The following is a 17466-nucleotide window of genomic DNA, read 5'->3' as shown; positions in this document are numbered from 1 at the left end:
TGGTCTTTCAAAGTTTGGGTGTAGTAGATGGCAAACATGTAACATTGCAAGCTTCTACCATTAAACCCCTCAACTTTCTTATTGCAAGGGGTGCCACTCACTGAATGTCCAGATTGTGAGTGACCAGGTGCAAAAAGTCCTTCATAAGAGTACCAAATTTGCTGGAACTTGGCATAGTGTATTCATCCTCAGGAATTCTGCCCTTCTTGAACTCTTCCAGGAAGATAGCAAGTGAACAGACAGCTTGGGGGTGACAAGGCACAGCCCTTGCTGTGATGGATAAAGACTCCACTAACGGTTACAAGAACAGCAATGTTTCGGCCAGGTGAGGAGGGGGTCTCAGGCTCTCCATTTCACCCCTTCTCTGGTTTGACCGCAACAGGGTTTATCCTTTTTTAACCCAGTGATTGAACTTCCACCTCAGTGAGCGCTTGCTCCTGTTCCTCTAATGTAATTGCAAAAGAACCAGGCAGATTTTCTTGAGTTTAAACAGGAAAGGTGCAAGTTTATTATTCTTAACACTGTAAACCAGTTAAAATTACTAAAAATACATTACACATTCACACAAGAGTCAAATACACACACACACAAATTGATTACAGAGGGAAAACAGCTTTGGTTGTTGGAGTAGAGTCTGGAATAAATGGGATTTAAATATAGTTTTAAATCTCAAGTTCTCAGCTGAAGCTGTATTCCTGAAGTTCTTGCTGGGCCATTTGCAGAGTGCCGGCTGTGGCGGTTTGACTGGAGAGAGTGAGGCAGGCTTCGTTGAGGGCTTTTTCAATTTCCACTACTCTGCTTTTTATGGGATAAATCTTAGTCTCCTCACAGCTGCATAAGCAGTCACATGACATTACCAAACCCCTCTGTGGTGTTAATGAGATCTTTCTAGAATCTACTCTGAGATTCACGGCTCTATCGCTCAAGCTGTCCAGTCAAACGGTGGGGCTTGGCTCTTTCAAAGTCAATGGGTGCCAACGGCTCCTGACGACCATGTTGATAAAGCCATTTCAGGTAATTTAATCAGAGAGCACCCCATTGTTCTGGCTAGGTTGCGTCAGTTGTGTTGTCTCCAGTCTAATCTTTTAGTGTTTCAAAAGTAAATTGCAGTGGCCATCTTGGCTGCCAGTTTACTTTTTTTTAAAGTTATTTTTAAGAAGTTCCAGTAAAAGTCTCAGGCAAGGTTTCAACTGATAAAATTAATATTTCCCATTTGGCATGCAGGGTTTTCATGACATTGAGAAGTATAAGGCACATGCCTCCACTAGAATAATCACTGAGACAACCATAAATATGCTAACATCTCATTCATGGCAACTGACATCCATGGAACTATGTCCTATTATGAGTCACTGTCTGCAAGAGGCAGGAGGGAAAACTGGAAAAAGACAAAATCAGCAATGCTGCTGCAATCAGAAATGCAAAATATAATGTTCTAGATTATATATACACACTATTCAAAATACAGATGAGGAATCTTATTTCATTGGGCACTAGTTAAGATGGGGAAATGAGATAGGTAACATTTTATAGAGAGTGAATATAAAGGATGGCTGGGAGTATGTTATTTGTCAGCATTACATCGAAGTGAGCTGGATATTCATGAACTCCGAGAGAATTTCAAACACTTCCTGTTATCGCAATCAGACTATTAAAGCTTTCATCACCTTGGCTAGCACTATATATAGCATACCTACAGTTTAATATCATTTATTTTTTGGCGGTTTCCCATTAAAGTATCAGGACTGACATCTTCCATTACTGACACTAACCACAATCATTCTGGCACTGAACTTTTTTTCATGCAGATCAGCATATTGTGACAGGAAGACTCCTTTATAAAATTATGACAATAGGCCAGAGCTATAGGACAGAAAGCGAGATAGCTTTACTGAAAAATAACACACTGTAATAGTCCACATACATATAGATGTTCTTGACAGGACAAAGTATGAGATTTTGACCATCTGCCTTTATAAAGCATATTTTTAGCGGGCAAAAAGCAAAATATTACACCTGTTGGAAATTTGAAATAAAAACATAAAATGCTGGAAACACTGAGTAGGTCATGGTGCTTTACATAAAAAATAGGAATAGAAGTAGGCCATTCGACCCTTTGAGCCTGCTCCACCTTTCAATCTGATCATGGCTGATCTTCTACCTTATTTCTTAGCAGTTTGTCCCTTGATGCAGAGCTCAATACACGCATAGGGAGTGCAGCTAACACATCTGGCCCATTCACGAAAGACACATGGGATAGCACCAAGCTGACCCTTAGGACCAAGGTGATGGTTTATAAAGCCTGTGTTCTCAGCACCTTGCTGTATGGCAGTGTGGTGTGACCAGGTGAGAAAGGGGTCCAGGGTTCCCTCTCAGCCTTCACCTGGTCTTAATGTAACAGGGTTTAATTTTAAAACACACCTTTTGTTTTAGCTCCCTGAGTGAATACTTGTTCACTAACTTCCAATTATATGGCAAATAAACTAAGAAAACCTGTTTGACTAGTTTCAAGAAAAAGGGTTGAACTTTTATTAAACGTAAACTCTAATTCGGTTAACACCTACGGAAACACGACGCACTCACACTAGCATGCATATGCGATATACACATGCAGACAAACAGAAAAAAGAGAAGAAATAACATGGAGGCAATATCTGAAGATGGTTTTGGTTACTGTTCTTTGAGCTTGCTATAAAGTCCTTGATTATAGGTAGGTCTTGCTTTTCGTTGGGGCCCAGTATTATTCTTAAACCTTGTTCAATGTAGGAGACCTTTCTCTCTAAAAGTTTGTGTGTCCTCAGTGGGTCCAGAGGCTTGTGAGAAAGAGATGGGAGCAGACAGGAGAGGTCTTCCCATTCCAGGAGTAAACAGTCTTTCTTCTGAGTTCAAATGTTGTGGCTAGTTGAAAAAACCCTGGACCAGCCAGTTAGTCATGTAACCAGCTGGTTTAACCAGTCCTCGCTTAACTGTGGATTGTATCACCTTAGCAGTCTCTGGAATGCTCTTCCTTACACCATCAATGCGTGATCAAAATCCATTGTGGGTTGAATGTGTCAGGAAATGGTCCTTTTGTCTCCATAAGCACTGTCTGTTAGTATGCTAATGTTTTTCAGCTAAATGTGCGGCAGCCCTTGTAACAGGCCTTCTCTCCTTCCCAGCAACCATTTAAAATCAATGTTCATATGGCAAGATTGATATGCCTCACTATTGGCGGGTGGGGGCCTGCATGACACTGCAAAACAAGAGCGACTTACAGCTACCAGGAAAAAACAACTCAATTTCCATCTTCCCTTACTGCAGCGCATTATGGGTACATCCTAGCAGGACAAAATCACAAATGCGGCATTCCTCTCAAAGGCAGAGCTCCCAAGTTTGTTGGTACTGAACAAACAAAGGCGTCTTTGGTGGTTCGGCACATCCACAGGATGGAAGACGGTCGCATATCTAAGGACCTCCTGTATGGCAGCCGGGGCCAGGCGACCAGTGGAGTGCCAAAGCACCGCTTAAAGGATGCTTGCAAGCATGTCATGAAGGTCCTAAATGTCAACTATTGCACCTGGGAGTAGCTAGCTGGCGAAAGAGGGAAATGACAACACATCCTGTGGACTGGTGTGCACTACCATGACCAGTTACTACAGCAGCTTGGCAACAGGCGTCAACATCAAAAACAACAACTCATAGCATTACTTGGCAGCTTCACATGCAGCACTTGTGGCAGAACCTGCTTCTCAAGGATTGGCCTTCACAGACATCAGCAAAGATGCACGAAAAGAAGACATCTACCTAAATGGATTGTTTGCTGCGTGTCCATCATCTTTCATAGATGGAAGGATGCCAACCAAGCAGTGATTCCATATCGTCTCTACTGTGAACGATACACATTGGGCTAGATTTCGCCAGCCCTTTTGGGGCGGGAAGGCTGGCAAAATTGCACAGGAAGGCAGTGGGTATCATGCCTGTCTTCTTTGTGCTGCCATGCTATATTGCCAGTGGCGGAAAAGCTGGCAGATGGGCAGCCCACTCAAAGCCCAATTGAGCCACCCAAGTGGCCAATTAAGGGCCTTTTCCTACTGGGATTTTACCAGCGCTTGGGAGGTCCTCTGTTGCATGAGGAGACTGCCAGGTAAACCCTAGCAAGCTCAGAGTGGAGGGAGAGGGGGGTTCCTTTTTGGGCAGTCTTTGGCCCACAGAGAGGCCCACTAGTGGCAATAGCCAACCCTGTGGCAAAAGTCTTGCCTGCCCTCAGTGGCCCCCATGCTCATAACTCACTGGGGGCTGCTTGTCTGGCCCTGCCACCCCCAGACACCAATTATCTGCCTTTGAGGGCGCACAGCCATTGATATGCCCTCATCCTGTAGCAGTAGCAGTGCTGAGGCTGCTGGCCCTTTAATTAGTTGGCAGCTCTTTGGGGCGGCAGAAACTTAATTGGCTGCTGTCAAAAGATGCGACCCCAGGTCCCACTGAACACTAAAGCGGGTTCACCCGCACCCCCCCCAGCTTTCACCCTCAGCCCTGCTGCCTCCATAAAATCCAGCCCACTGAATTCATGAGCTCCCAGAGAAAAAAAAGGCACAGATATTTGAAGATATAAAATTAAAATCAACCACAATTACGCTTTATTTAGAGTACAGCTGATCAAGTTTTCCCTGGTAATGCACAATTCCAACAAACTTCTTTATCTGAACTCAGCTGATGAAATGCTTACATGCTGAGTCACACTCGCCCTTTAACACAAATCCTGTTACCTCAGTCTACATAGCTGCATATTGGGTTATTCAACTTGTTTTAAGGTTTTTATTTTTCTTGCACCTGGCAAGGAAAAACTGTGATGAATCAAAATCTATAAAAAAGAACTTAATTTCTTTAAATTTAAAATATCACCTTCATTTCTGCCGACTATGATTCAGCTATCTTGGAACTTTGGCACCCTCAGGTCATGTCAGAACCAAAGGATGACATTGTGGCGAACTGGTCTGTAGGCCTGACTCTCAGTCTTAAAAATGGAGGCGATTAACAGATTTCAATATTCCAAAGAGACAAAGCAGATCAGCTGAAAAAGTTACACTTTGTTAAATGAGGTTCAACTGGACTCTCAAAGGCATACTACATCATAATTACTGGCGAACAACCTCTCTGGCCCTGAAAAACATTTTTTTTTGTGGAATGTCAAATTTCTCCATTCCAAGATAAAAACTCCAAAAGATTTTTAAAATAATTTTGAAAAGAAAATTTGTTTACAATATTTCAGCTTCTACTTTAATCCCATGTGTATGCCCCAATCTTTATTTTGCTTTCTGTAAATTTATAAAAAGTGAATTATAAAACTTGCTTGTTAGTTCCTGATTTGTTGTCTGTGAGATTTTTTCAATGTATTTGAGCACTAAGCCTGCTTGATGACACTGCTGTTGCTGGATGCCAGAGATCCCCTACAGCTAGCACCAGAATGAAATTATTAGGAAAGGTTAAATTCATGTCACAAAGAGCACTAGATCTTTGTGGGCAACTTTCGAGATCAGAAACGAGTGCGTTACTTTGCCATTGACCACAAAATCCAGGCCTATATTTTTCAATGAGATCACTTGTCATTCGCCTAAACTTCGGACTATAAGCCCATTCATTCTACTGAAGGCCAACTAAAATATCACCCACATCGCAGTCAGTCATGTGGTTCTGGCACAGGTGCAGGCTAATGAAGCGAGAAAGGAAACGTACTCCTGGATAAATTCCTAATTGAAAGAGGTACTGCAATAGCAAATTAAGGCATTATTATTTTCTTTATATTTTCTCCTCTCCCAAAGTACTTGAATCATGCTGAGATGTGGCTCAATGGCCACCAATTTCCTTCCAGTTCCTTCTCCAAAATGATCTAGGCAGTGAATATCAGCATGCTATTGATCCTTGGAGGGCATTAGAGCCAAGTCACAATCCTATCTGCACCAAACAGACAAACACTCACCCTCAGACTACGAAGTCAAGAAAACAGAATGAAACTGGACGGACCACCCAGCATCAACCTACGCACCGGAAACGACAACAGCAAACCCAACCCTGCAAAGTGCTCCTTCCTAACATCTGGGGGCTTGTATCAAAGTTGGGAAAGCTGTCCCACAGATTAGTCAAGCAACAGCCTGACATTGTCTATAAAGTATGATTCTGTGAGTATGTCTATGTCCCAGACACTGCCATCACCATCCCCGGGTATGTCCTGTCCCACCGGCAGGACAGACCCAGCAGAGGTGGCAGCACGGTGGTATCCAGTCGGGAAGGAGTTGCCTTGAGAGTCCTCAACATCGAGTCCGGACCCCATGAAGTCTCATGACATCAGGTCAAACATAGGCAAGGAAACCTCCTGCTGATTACCACCTACCGCCCTCCCCCCGTCAGCTGATGAATCAGTACTCCTCCATGTTGATCACCACTTGGACGAAGCACTGAGGGTGGCAAGGGCGCAAATTGTACTCTGGGTGGGGGACGTCAATGTCTATCACCAAGAGTGGCTCGGTAGCACCACTACTGACTGAGCTGGCCGAGTCCTAAAAGACATAGACTGGATATGCGGCAGGTGGTGAGGGAAACAAGAGTGAAAAACATGCTTGACCTCATCTTCACCAATCTGCCTGTCACAGATGTATCTGTCCATGACAGCATTGGTAGGAGTGATTACCACACAGTCCTTGTGGAGACCCGCCATCGTGTTCTGTGGCACTATCAATGTGCTAAATGGGATAGATCTCAAACAGATCTAACAATGCAAAATTGGGCATCCATGAGGCGCTGTGGGCCATCGGCAGCAGCAGAATTGTACTCAACCACAATCTGTAACCTCATGGCCCAGCATATTCCCCACTCTACCATTACCATCAAGCCAGACCAACCCTGGTTCAATGAAGAGTGCAGGAGGGCTTGCCAGCAGCAGCACCAGGCACACCTCAAAATGAGGTGTCAACCTAGTGAAGCTACAACCCAGGACTACTTGCCTGACAAACTGCATAAGCAGCATGTAATAGACAGAACTAAGCGATCCCATAACCCACGGATCAGATCTAAGCGCTGCAGTCCTGCCACATCCAGCCATGAATGTTGTTGGACAATTAAACAACTAACTGGAGGAGGTGGCTGCACAAATATCCCCATCCTCAATGATGGGGAGCCCATCACATCAGTGCAAAAGATAAGGCTGAAGCATTTTCAACAATCTTCAGCCAGAAGTGCCGAGTTGATGATCCGTCTCAGCCTCCTCCCGAAATCCCAGCATCACAGATGCCGGACTTCAGCCAATTCGATTCACTCCGCGTGAAATCAAGAAACAACTGAAGGCACTGGATACTGCAACGGCTATGAGCCTTGACAATATTCCGGCAATAGTACTGAAGACCTACGCTCCAGAACTTGCCATGCCCCTAGCCAAGTTGTTCCAGTACAGCTACAACACTGGCATCTACCCGGCAATGTGGAAAATTGCCCGAGTATGTCCTATACACAAAAAGCAGGACAAGTCCAAACCGGCCAATTAACGCCCCATCAGCCTACTCTCAATCATCAGTAAAGTGATGGAAGGTGTCAGACAGTGCTATTAAGCAGCACTTGCTTAGCAATAACCTGCTCAGTAACGCTCAGTTTGGGTGCCACCAGGGCCACCCAGTTCCTGACCTCATTACAGCCTTGGTTCAAACATGGACAAAAGAGCTGAACTTAAAAAGTCAGATGACAGTGACTGCCCTTAACATCAAGGCACCATTTGACAGAGTATGGCATCAAGGAGCCCTATCAAAACTGAAGTCAATGGGAATCTGGGGGAAAACTCTCCGCTGGTTGGAGTCATACCTAGCACAAAGGAAGATGGCTGTGGTTGTTGGAGGTCAATCATCTCATCTCCAGGACATCACTGCAGGAGTTCCTTACGGTAGTGTCCTAGGCCCAACCATCTTCAGCTGCTTCATTAACGACCTTCCTTCAATCATAAGGTCAGAAGAGGGGATGTGCAATCATCAGCGAACAATTTTCAGCACCATTCGCGACTCCTCAGATACTGACGCAGTCCGTGTAGAAATGCAGCAAGACCTGGACAATATCCAGGCTTGGGCTGATAAGTGGCAAGTAACATTCACGTCACACAAGTGCCAAGCAATGACCATCTCCAACAAGAGAGAGTCTAACCATCTCCCCTTGACATTCAATGGTATTATGATCGCTGAATCCCCCACTATCAACATTCCAGGGGTTACCATTGACCAGAAACTAAACTGGAGTAGCTATATAAGTACCATGGCTACAACAGCAGGTCAGAGGCTCGGAATCCTGCGGCAAGTAACTCACCTCCTGAGTCCCCAAAGCCTGTCCAACATCTACAAGGCACAAGTCAGGAGTGTGATGGAATACTCTCCACTTGCCTGGATGGCTGCAGCTCCAACAACACTCAAGAAGCTCGACACCATCTAGGACAAAGCAGCCCGCTTGATTGGCACCCCATTCACAAACATTCACTCCCTCCACCACCGACACAGAGTGGCAGCAGTGCATAACATCTACAAGATGCACTGCAGCAATGCACCAAGGTTCTTTAGACAGCACCTTCCAAACCAGTGACCTCTACTAACTAGAAAGACAAGGGCAGCAAATGCACGAGAACACCACCACCTGCAAGTTCCCCTCCAAGTCACACACTATCCTGACTTGGAACTATATTGCCGTTTCTTCACTGTCGCTGGGTCAAAATCCTGGAACTCCCTTCCTAACAGCACTGTGGCTGTACCTACTTCACATGGACTGCAGGGGTTCAAGAAGGCAGCTCACTACCACCTTAAGGGCAATTAGGGATGGGCAATAAATGCGGCCTGGCCAGCGACAACCACAGCCCATGAATGAAAAAAAAAGCAGGAATTACTGGATGGCGATCAGAGGCACAAACATTGGCTGAGAACTCCCTTTTATATCCAGAATGCTGAGGCCAACTGAAATGCCATCTTGGTAACAGCAGTTGGTTAAGCACAGTCCTGTTTATTTATCAAGTTAGCTCATCTTTGCAATAAAGTTTCCTTTAAAGAAAAAAGACTTTTATTTCTATAGCACCGTTTATGACCACTGGACATCTCAAAGCGCTTTACAGACAATGAAATACTTTTTGAAGTTGTAACGCAGGAAACATGGTAGCCAGTATGCACACAGCAGACTCTCAAACCGCAATGTGATAATGACCAGATAATCTGTTTTTGTGATGTTGATTGAGGGATAAATATTCTTCGAAATAATGCCATGGGATCTTTTACATCCACTTGAGCAAGCAGATGGGGCCTCAGTTTAACATCTTACCCGAAAGACAGCACCTCCGACAATGCAGCGCTCTCAGTACTGCACTGGTGTGTCAGCCTGGATTTTTGTGCTCAAGCCCTGGAGCGGGATTTGAACCCAGAACCTTTCAATGAAATGGAATTAAAGAAAAATAACCATGCACAGTACCTTCACCATTAGAAATAATTCAAATATAATTCGAAGGAAACAGAAAGAGCATCTATTTACTGTGTACAGGTAAATAATTTTTGTCAAGAGAGTTTGTCTTAATCCAAAATAAAAGCTGAACAATGCACTTATGGCATGTGACTATCCTATATCTAGCAGAAAAGCTTAATTGACAAAAAGTCCACCATCCATTTAGTTGAAACATTAGACAGTCAATGCCAGTTCATGGAAAATCACAAATTATTGCTAACATATAATGAGTTCTCAACATATGCACATCCTCATTAAGTACACGGTCAACAATTGCACAGCAATCTTACATAACGATCTTCTATTTATGGCTAGCTGGTTCAGATGTAGAAGATTTACTGTCATTTGGCATGTCAACTTGCAACGGAGATTAGATAAACTCAGTATTAATATCAATGAGACTTCAGTTGCTATTATTTCATTATTCAGATCATATTAATAACTGCAATTTGCAAACAAATTCCACGTACATATCAGATAAAGTACTAACATCTTTGGGTAACACAACTTTTTTTAAATCCACAAAATGTCAGCCAGCCTGAACAGAAATATTGCTTACCATTTTTTCCGACAAAATGGTATGGGTTTAAGCCCAAAAAAACCCCAAAATTGTTTATAAGCCTTTGCATGCACTTTGCAGTTATATCAAGCAGCAATATCTCTTCTGTGCATTGTTTAATAAAATTGGAAGACCATTTATGACGAATGGATTTGCACAGGGATCTCTTCTCTCCCAAGGCTTTTAAAAAGTGGCAATGTTTCAAAAACTAGTTGACCAGTAGAATCAAGAAAAAAACTCAATTTTTAAGCTTAATTCCTAGCCACATCAGCAAGAACTTATCAAAGTATGGAAGTGAAAAAAAAGTTGAACATATAAAAAATAGGAAGTGAGGAAAAAATTTAATCCAGATAGCCACACAAGATTTCTTTTTGCTGCACTTGCCATACCCAGATCAGTGATCTTGAGAAGACAAACGGTTTCTTCTTAATAGCACCTGGAAATCAATCTGTAGCTGCCCCAGGATTTCAAAGAGCTTTCCCAAAGAGGAAGATCAGTGCCTGCCTCTACAACAGGATCAAAGGCAGGACAGACATGACAATGAGGCAGAAAAGGGAGGTATCCCAACCCTCACACATCAGTTTCCTCTTGGATAGACAGCAAGAATATGGAAAAAAGTTAGGCCTTGCACCTAAGACCCCCTTTGATTAGAGAGTGAGAGAGAACCAGTCAGCAAAGCGAGGGGAGCTGGAACAGGTACGCCAAACATGCTGCTTTTTCAGCCTCTCCAGGCCAGTCCCTTGTGTTCTCAGGCCTCCATGTCCCAGTGCAAGACTGTGTCGGAAGCAAGCTTGCACTTTGTGTTTGAACAGGCCATACAAATGAGCCTGCTTGCCAAACTAGTGTGTTGAGAGGCCTGGACAGGCACAGCACACTTCAGATGCACTGAACCTGTTCAATGTTAGACGGAAAGGAATATCAGGGCTCTGCTACTGCACTTGAGAACCCATAGCATAGATCAAAGTTGATACCAGGTCTTGGAAATCAGAGTTATAAAGGATTGACTCAAGAAGCCATATCTCTTTTCACCAGAAAAGAGAGACTTTCAGGAGATCTAATACTTCTCAAATTAATGAATGGATTTGCTAAAGCTGATCTAGAAGATTTGTTTACACTGATAAAGGATTCAAAAATTGGGAGATTTAAATCTGAAAATTAAGATTTATAGGCAGAACCAATTCACACAAGGAGTATCAAAGAATGGAACAAGTCACTAGACTAGGTCATTGAAGCAGGTAATATGAATGAGTTCCAAAGGTAGGTTTCTGGAAAAAGACATGATTAAGAGAACATGAAGGTTGAAAGGACTGTCAGCAATGTTATCATACAGGCAATTAACACATGTTAAATTCCTCTGCACTATTTTAATGGATACATTAACTCCTCCATTAAAATAGTGGAAAAGGGAACTTGATATGAGCACATTAAGTTTTTACATAGCATCTTTGAAAAGGCAGGAAAATAGGGTTGCGAACCACCATAAATGTGTAGGCTAATTGGGCCAGCTCACTTTTCCTGCTCCTCAAGATACCTATGAATGGGCAACTGATTTGGGGCAACACCACATTTTGTGAATTTCTATATTTACAAGCTGTAGCATGATTATTGCATTTTGCAAATGCAATGAAGATGCCAGTTACTGAACATATCTGAATAATATCACTTTCCATATTAAGTCACTTGCCTTTAGCAATGAACCTAGGACTTCCTAGTCTGTATGTCTTGAGTAACACACATTACTGCAAACTGCACTTACCCACTGAGACACCACAACAATCTTAGTCAGTTACAAAACTCCTTATGCAACAACAACTTGCATTTATATTGCACCTTTTATGCAATAAAACATCCAAAGGTGCTTTACAGGAGCAATATCAGACAAAATGTGATACTGAGTCACATAAGGAGCTACAAGATCCTGTCACCAAAAGCTTGGTCAAAGAGGTATTAAGGAGTGTATTAAAGGAGAGAGGAAGAAGGCAGAGAGGTTTAAGATGGTAATTTCAGAGTTTAGGGCCTAGACAGCTAGAGGCACACCTGCAACGTAAATTAGGGATGAACAAGAGGTCAGAATTGGAGGAATGCAGTATTCGTGGAGGGTTGGAGAAGGTTGCAGAGATAAGGAGAGATAAGGAGAGCCAAGGGCACGAGAGATTTGAACATAAGGAGGAGAATTTTTAATTTGAGATGTTGCCGGGCTGGGACCCAATGTAGGTCAATGAGCACAGGGACGATAAGTAAACTGGACTCAGTGCAAGTCAGGATACAGGCAACTTTGGATAAACTGGAGTTTACAAACAGCGGACAATGGAAAACCAGCCAGGAGAGCATTGGAACAGTCGAGTCTGGAAATAGTAAAAGCATAGATGAGGCTTTCGCAGCAGATGGGCTGGGGCAGGGGCTGAGACAAGCGATATTATGGAGTTATACAGTCCTGGTAATGGAGAGGACATGGAATCGGAAGTTCAACTCAAGGATGAATAGGACACAGATAGCAAACAGGAGAACAGTGGGGTACACTTTCAACTCATCACCCAGGTGTAAAAGTGGCACTGCAGATTTTCTGCCGAGTATAGACACCACACTATTTTAATCAATGACCTGTTATGTGCCCTAGTAGCAAGTTGAAAATCTACAGTGGTGTTTCAACTATTTTGGACTAAACAGCAGATACTGTAAAAACCTCTATCAGTAACTATAACAATATTTACATAGTCCAGACAATAGTCCAGATTGGCCAAGAGGGTGTGGGAAAATGGCACACTGACACGGAACACAAAAGTCCGAGTGTTTCACGCCTGTGTCCTCAGTACCTTGCTCTATGGCAGCGAGGCCTGGACAACATATGTCAGCCAAGAGCAACATCTCAACGCATTCCATCTTCACTGTCTCCAGAGAATCCTTGGCATCAGGTGGCAGGACCGAATCGCCAACGTAGAAGTCCTCGAGGCAGTCAACATCCCCAGCATATACGCCCTACTGAACCAGCGGCGCTTGAGATGGCTTGGCCATGTGAGCCACATGGAAGCTGGCAGGATCCCCAAGAATGCATTGTACAGCGAGCTCGTCACTGGTATCAGACCCACAGGCCGTCCATGTCTCCGCTTTAAAGATGTCTGCAAATGCAACATGAAGTCCTGCGACATTGACCGCAAGTTGTGGGAGTCAGTTGCCAGCAATCGCCTGAGCTGGTGGACAGCTATAAAGGTGGGGCTAAAGAGAGGCGAGTCAAAGAGACTTAGCAGTTGGCAGGAAAAGAGACAGAAGTGTAAGGAGACAGCCAACCGTGTAACAGCCGAGACAACCGATTTTATCTGCAGCGCCTGTGGAAGAGTCTGTCACTCTAGAATTGGCCTTTAAAGCCACTCCAAGCGCTGCTCCATAAACCACTGACCACCTCTAGACGCTTACCCATTGCCTCTCAAGTCAAGGAGGCCAAAAAAAAAATTACATCTATATTTCTCCATAATGTACAGAAAGCACCCTCAAAAATTGGACACATTTTTGGATCAATGCTTAGGTCAAAGGACTAAAAGTTTTCAACAAGTCTGTGACCAGCCATTACACTAATTTTGTGATTTTGACATCACAAAATATTTCAGCTTATCTGATTTCCAATATGGCAACCAAACAGCTCATTGAGCTACCAAGTTGAATGTAGATCTTCTAATCACAGATTCTTTTAAATGTACCTTTTGTCCAGTTTTCACCTCCGAATTTTGAAGCTACTAACTTGGGCTAGGTATGATTCTATGGACACTAGCAGCCCTCTGGTACCTTGCTTGAGTAGCAGAGCCTAAAAACTGAGTTCTTAAAATTACGTAGAGGTGCTACCTGTAACTTTGGTGGAAGGGTGGCAGACCCCCAGAGAAATGGTAAAAATGGCTGAAAACTACGTAAATGCTGTTTCATCAGAGGACTGGCTGGTCTGTTGCTAAAGTTATGGTAGGAGAATCCCTACAGAATTTCAGGACCTGAACATTTATAAACTATTTGGCCTTGAAAGGCATCCCAATCAAGTCAAATCCTGTTCTTGTCCAATGTCAACACACAGGTACTTTCCAGCTGAGGTCACTAGGTAGCAATCCAGAATGGGAAACTTGGATGATTGTTTCCACTCTCAAACCCAGAGGCACTGAGGGTAACTGTCATGTTCCAACCACTGAGAGCAACTAATTCACCACAGTTCAGGAACTGAACCGGGAACCTTCTCCTCTGCGCAGTTTAGTAAAAGATTATGTTTTTAGCCATCCTTGGAGTAAACTAGCATTTGGCTGGTATAAACAGAGGATCTTCTATGCCTCTTTCACATGTCTAATGAGAAACTGTCTGGGTAACCTGCACAACAGGGTAAGCATTAAGTTGCAATCAGTCAGTCTTGGGTGGAAATAAAACAAATTTCATAGCAAGTATTGATGGTCACATTCATGGGATTGTTGTAGTTTCAAACTTCTTTTATTTCCAAATTTGGAAGGCTAGGGAAAACAGTTAGATGATGTAACTAAGTCATCATGGTGCAATAACTGTCGAAATAAGGTTCACAACTTATTGTCTCTGTGGATGCTATTTTAAAAGCTCTTTGCTTTAACTATATACATCTATATTGCAGTATAGTTTGACCAAAAATAAATTGAAAATACATTTAAAATGTATGCACACATTCAATTTAGCTGCATAAAATGTACTGTACATTTACACTAAGTTTACTAAGTAAACGCCAAACAGTAAACATGGTGAGTAAACACAGTTTTAATGTAATATTGTGTGTGAACAGACTCCATTATGTGGTTTCCCTACTATAAAACACTGAATCAGTGTGCTTCCCCTCCCCCAACACATTGCTGAGGCAATCCACGCCATCTGCATGGTGAATATTTCAAATTTTACACTTTTCCCATGGTTTAAAAAAAAAACTAAGAAACTCTGAGCATCAAAATAATCATTCGTGCATTTAACGATCCACACTTCAGCATATACAAATGGTAGCCATACCTATCCATGACCTAGTTTCAAGAAAGAAACAATTGTTATCACTATGTATACAATGTGTCATGTGTAAAATCAATACATTATAACCTCAGTGCTTTTGAATACTACTCGTATTTTAGTCCACAATTGTGGGAGCGACCACATGCATATATATTTCATTCATTTCACCCAAAACTTGCTTGTGGAAAACAAATGATAATTATCCATGAAAGATTAACTCGTTGAGCCGCTACTTCGACCTATATATTTTTTTTCCTAATGAACACTGCTTGATTTTAAGGATCCCTGAATGACAGTAATTAATATTCCCAAGTCACAGAAAGTACCATTTAGCAACAACCCCCATTTCCAAACTGTAAGCCCCCTCCCCCACCAAACCAAAACTATTTCAGTTTAACTGCTTTTTTCTGAAATGTCAGAATATAGCCCAAGTAACATCTTGAAAAGTTGTTTAGATCAATGCTGTGTCCATAAATAAACATCTTACCTTATATAATGCTGGGTTTTTTTTTAAAAAAGCTTGTTTTCACTTCCACAAACAACGAAAAGCTCCAACTACTTTTTTGCGTGTTTTTTTTAAATATATATCTTTTTAAAAGGGTTAAAAAGCGTTCTTCACGTATTACTCATCACCGGGCTCTCTCTCTCTCTTCTGTAGCCCGTCAATATGTGCCTCGGAAAGGCCTATAATTGGAAGAATATCAACTATAGTTCGCATGTATGTCTTGATCCAAAGCTAATGACACCGAAACGATGTGGTGGCGAATGGAAATGAGGAGGGAGGGAAAATAGAGAGAGAGAGTGAGGAGACGGTGGTGGGGGAGGGGGGAGAGAGGTAAAAGTTGATCGCGGAATGGCGTCAGAAGCTGCTGCTGATTCCTAAAACATTCATTTCCCAGGCTCTACGTGAATGTGAGAGAGAGAGAGAGTGTGTGAGGAGCCGAGGAAACAGCAGCGGCCGCACAGACACACCACTGAAGCTCAGCGCCAGGCAACGAGCCGGTGAGCCGGTGAGCCGGTGAGCCGGTGACCCGGGGGGGGGGGAAATCAGCCCCCACCCCCACCACTGTGGGGAATCAGCCCCTCCCCCCCACCTCCACCACTGGGGGGAAATCAGCCCCTCCCCCCCACCTCCACCACTGGGGGGAAATCAGCCCCTCCCCCCCACCTCCACCACTAGGGGGAATAGTCCCTCCCCCACCAGCACTGGGGGGAAATTGCCCCTCCCCCCACCACTGGGGGGAAATCAGCCCCTCCCCCCCACCTCCACCACGAGGGGGAATAGCCCCTCCCCCCACCAGCACTGGGGGGAAATTGCCCCTCCCCCCACCACTGTGGGGAATCAGCCCCTCCCCCCCACCTCCACCACTGGGGGGAATCAGCCCCTCCTTCACCACCTCCACCACTGGGGGGAATCAGCCCCTCCCCCCCACCTCCACCACTGGGGGGGAATCAGCCCCTCCCCCCCACCTCCACCACTGGGGGGAATCAGCCCCTCCCCCCCACCTCCACCACTGGGGGGAAATCAGCCCCTCCCCCCCCCCCACCTCCACCACTGGGGGGGAATCAGCCCCTCCCCCCCACCACCACCGGGGGGGGAATCAGCCCCTCCCCCCACCTCCACCACTGGGGGGGGGGAATCAGCCCCTCCCCCCCACCTCCACCACTAGGGGGAATAGTCCCTCCCCCTACCAGCACTGGGGGGAAATTGCCCCTCCCCCCACCACTGTGGGGAAATCAGCCCCTCACCCCCACCTCCACCACGATGGGGAATAGCCCCTCCCCCCACCAGCACTGGGGGGAAATTGCCCCTCCCCCCACCACTGTGGGGAAATCAGCCCCTCCCCCCACCTCCACCACGAAGGGGAATAGCCCATCCCCCCACCAGCACTGGGGGGAAATTGCCCCTCCCCCCACCACTGTGGGGAAATCAGCCCCTCCCCCCACCACCACTAGGGGGAAATCAGCCCCTCCCCCCCAACACTGAGCGGAAATCAGCCCCTCCCCCCACCAGCACTGGGGAGAAATCAGCCCCTCCCCCACGGGGAAACCAGACCACCCCTCCCCCACCACGGGGGGAAACCAGCCCGTCCCTCCCCCCTGTGGGAAATCAGCCCGCCGCTCCCCCACTCCCACTGGGGAAATCTCCCCTCCCCCAACCCACTGGGGGAAACCAGCCTACCCCTCCCTCACTGCTCCATTCCCCCACCCAGCCAACTGCTCTCCTTCCCCACCCTCACTGGGGAATATCAGCCCTCCCTCTCTTCCCCATCCCTGCTCCCCTCTCCTAACACCACTCCAGCCAGGCCATAGGGAGAGAGCGGAGCTACACCAATCCCCTACCACTCTCACAAACACACACACCCCTTTCATCAGTGATAATAATCAATCGTCTCATTCACATTCTTACACTTTTATGTATCTCTCTTTCT

The 17466-nt window shown here is 44.8% G+C and overlaps 1 protein-coding gene across 4 annotated transcripts in view; it reads right to left on the bottom strand.

Annotated features, from left to right (window-relative positions):
* Positions 1-16040, bottom strand: part of LOC137371215 (F-box-like/WD repeat-containing protein TBL1X) — a 375589-nt gene extending 359549 nt beyond the window's left edge. For all 4 annotated transcript variants that reach the window (XM_068033399.1, XM_068033400.1, XM_068033398.1 and 1 more), the window contains exon 1: positions 15522-16040. The gene's annotated coding sequence lies outside the window, so the exon portion shown is untranslated. The remainder of the gene's footprint in view (positions 1-15521) is intronic.
* Positions 16041-17466: the final 1426 nt, after the last annotated feature.

This window comes from Heterodontus francisci, chromosome 6 (assembly GCF_036365525.1).
Source record: "Heterodontus francisci isolate sHetFra1 chromosome 6, sHetFra1.hap1, whole genome shotgun sequence".
In the NCBI taxonomy this organism is placed as follows: domain Eukaryota; kingdom Metazoa; phylum Chordata; class Chondrichthyes; order Heterodontiformes; family Heterodontidae; genus Heterodontus; species Heterodontus francisci.
This window is presented reverse-complemented; position numbering and strand designations above follow the sequence as displayed.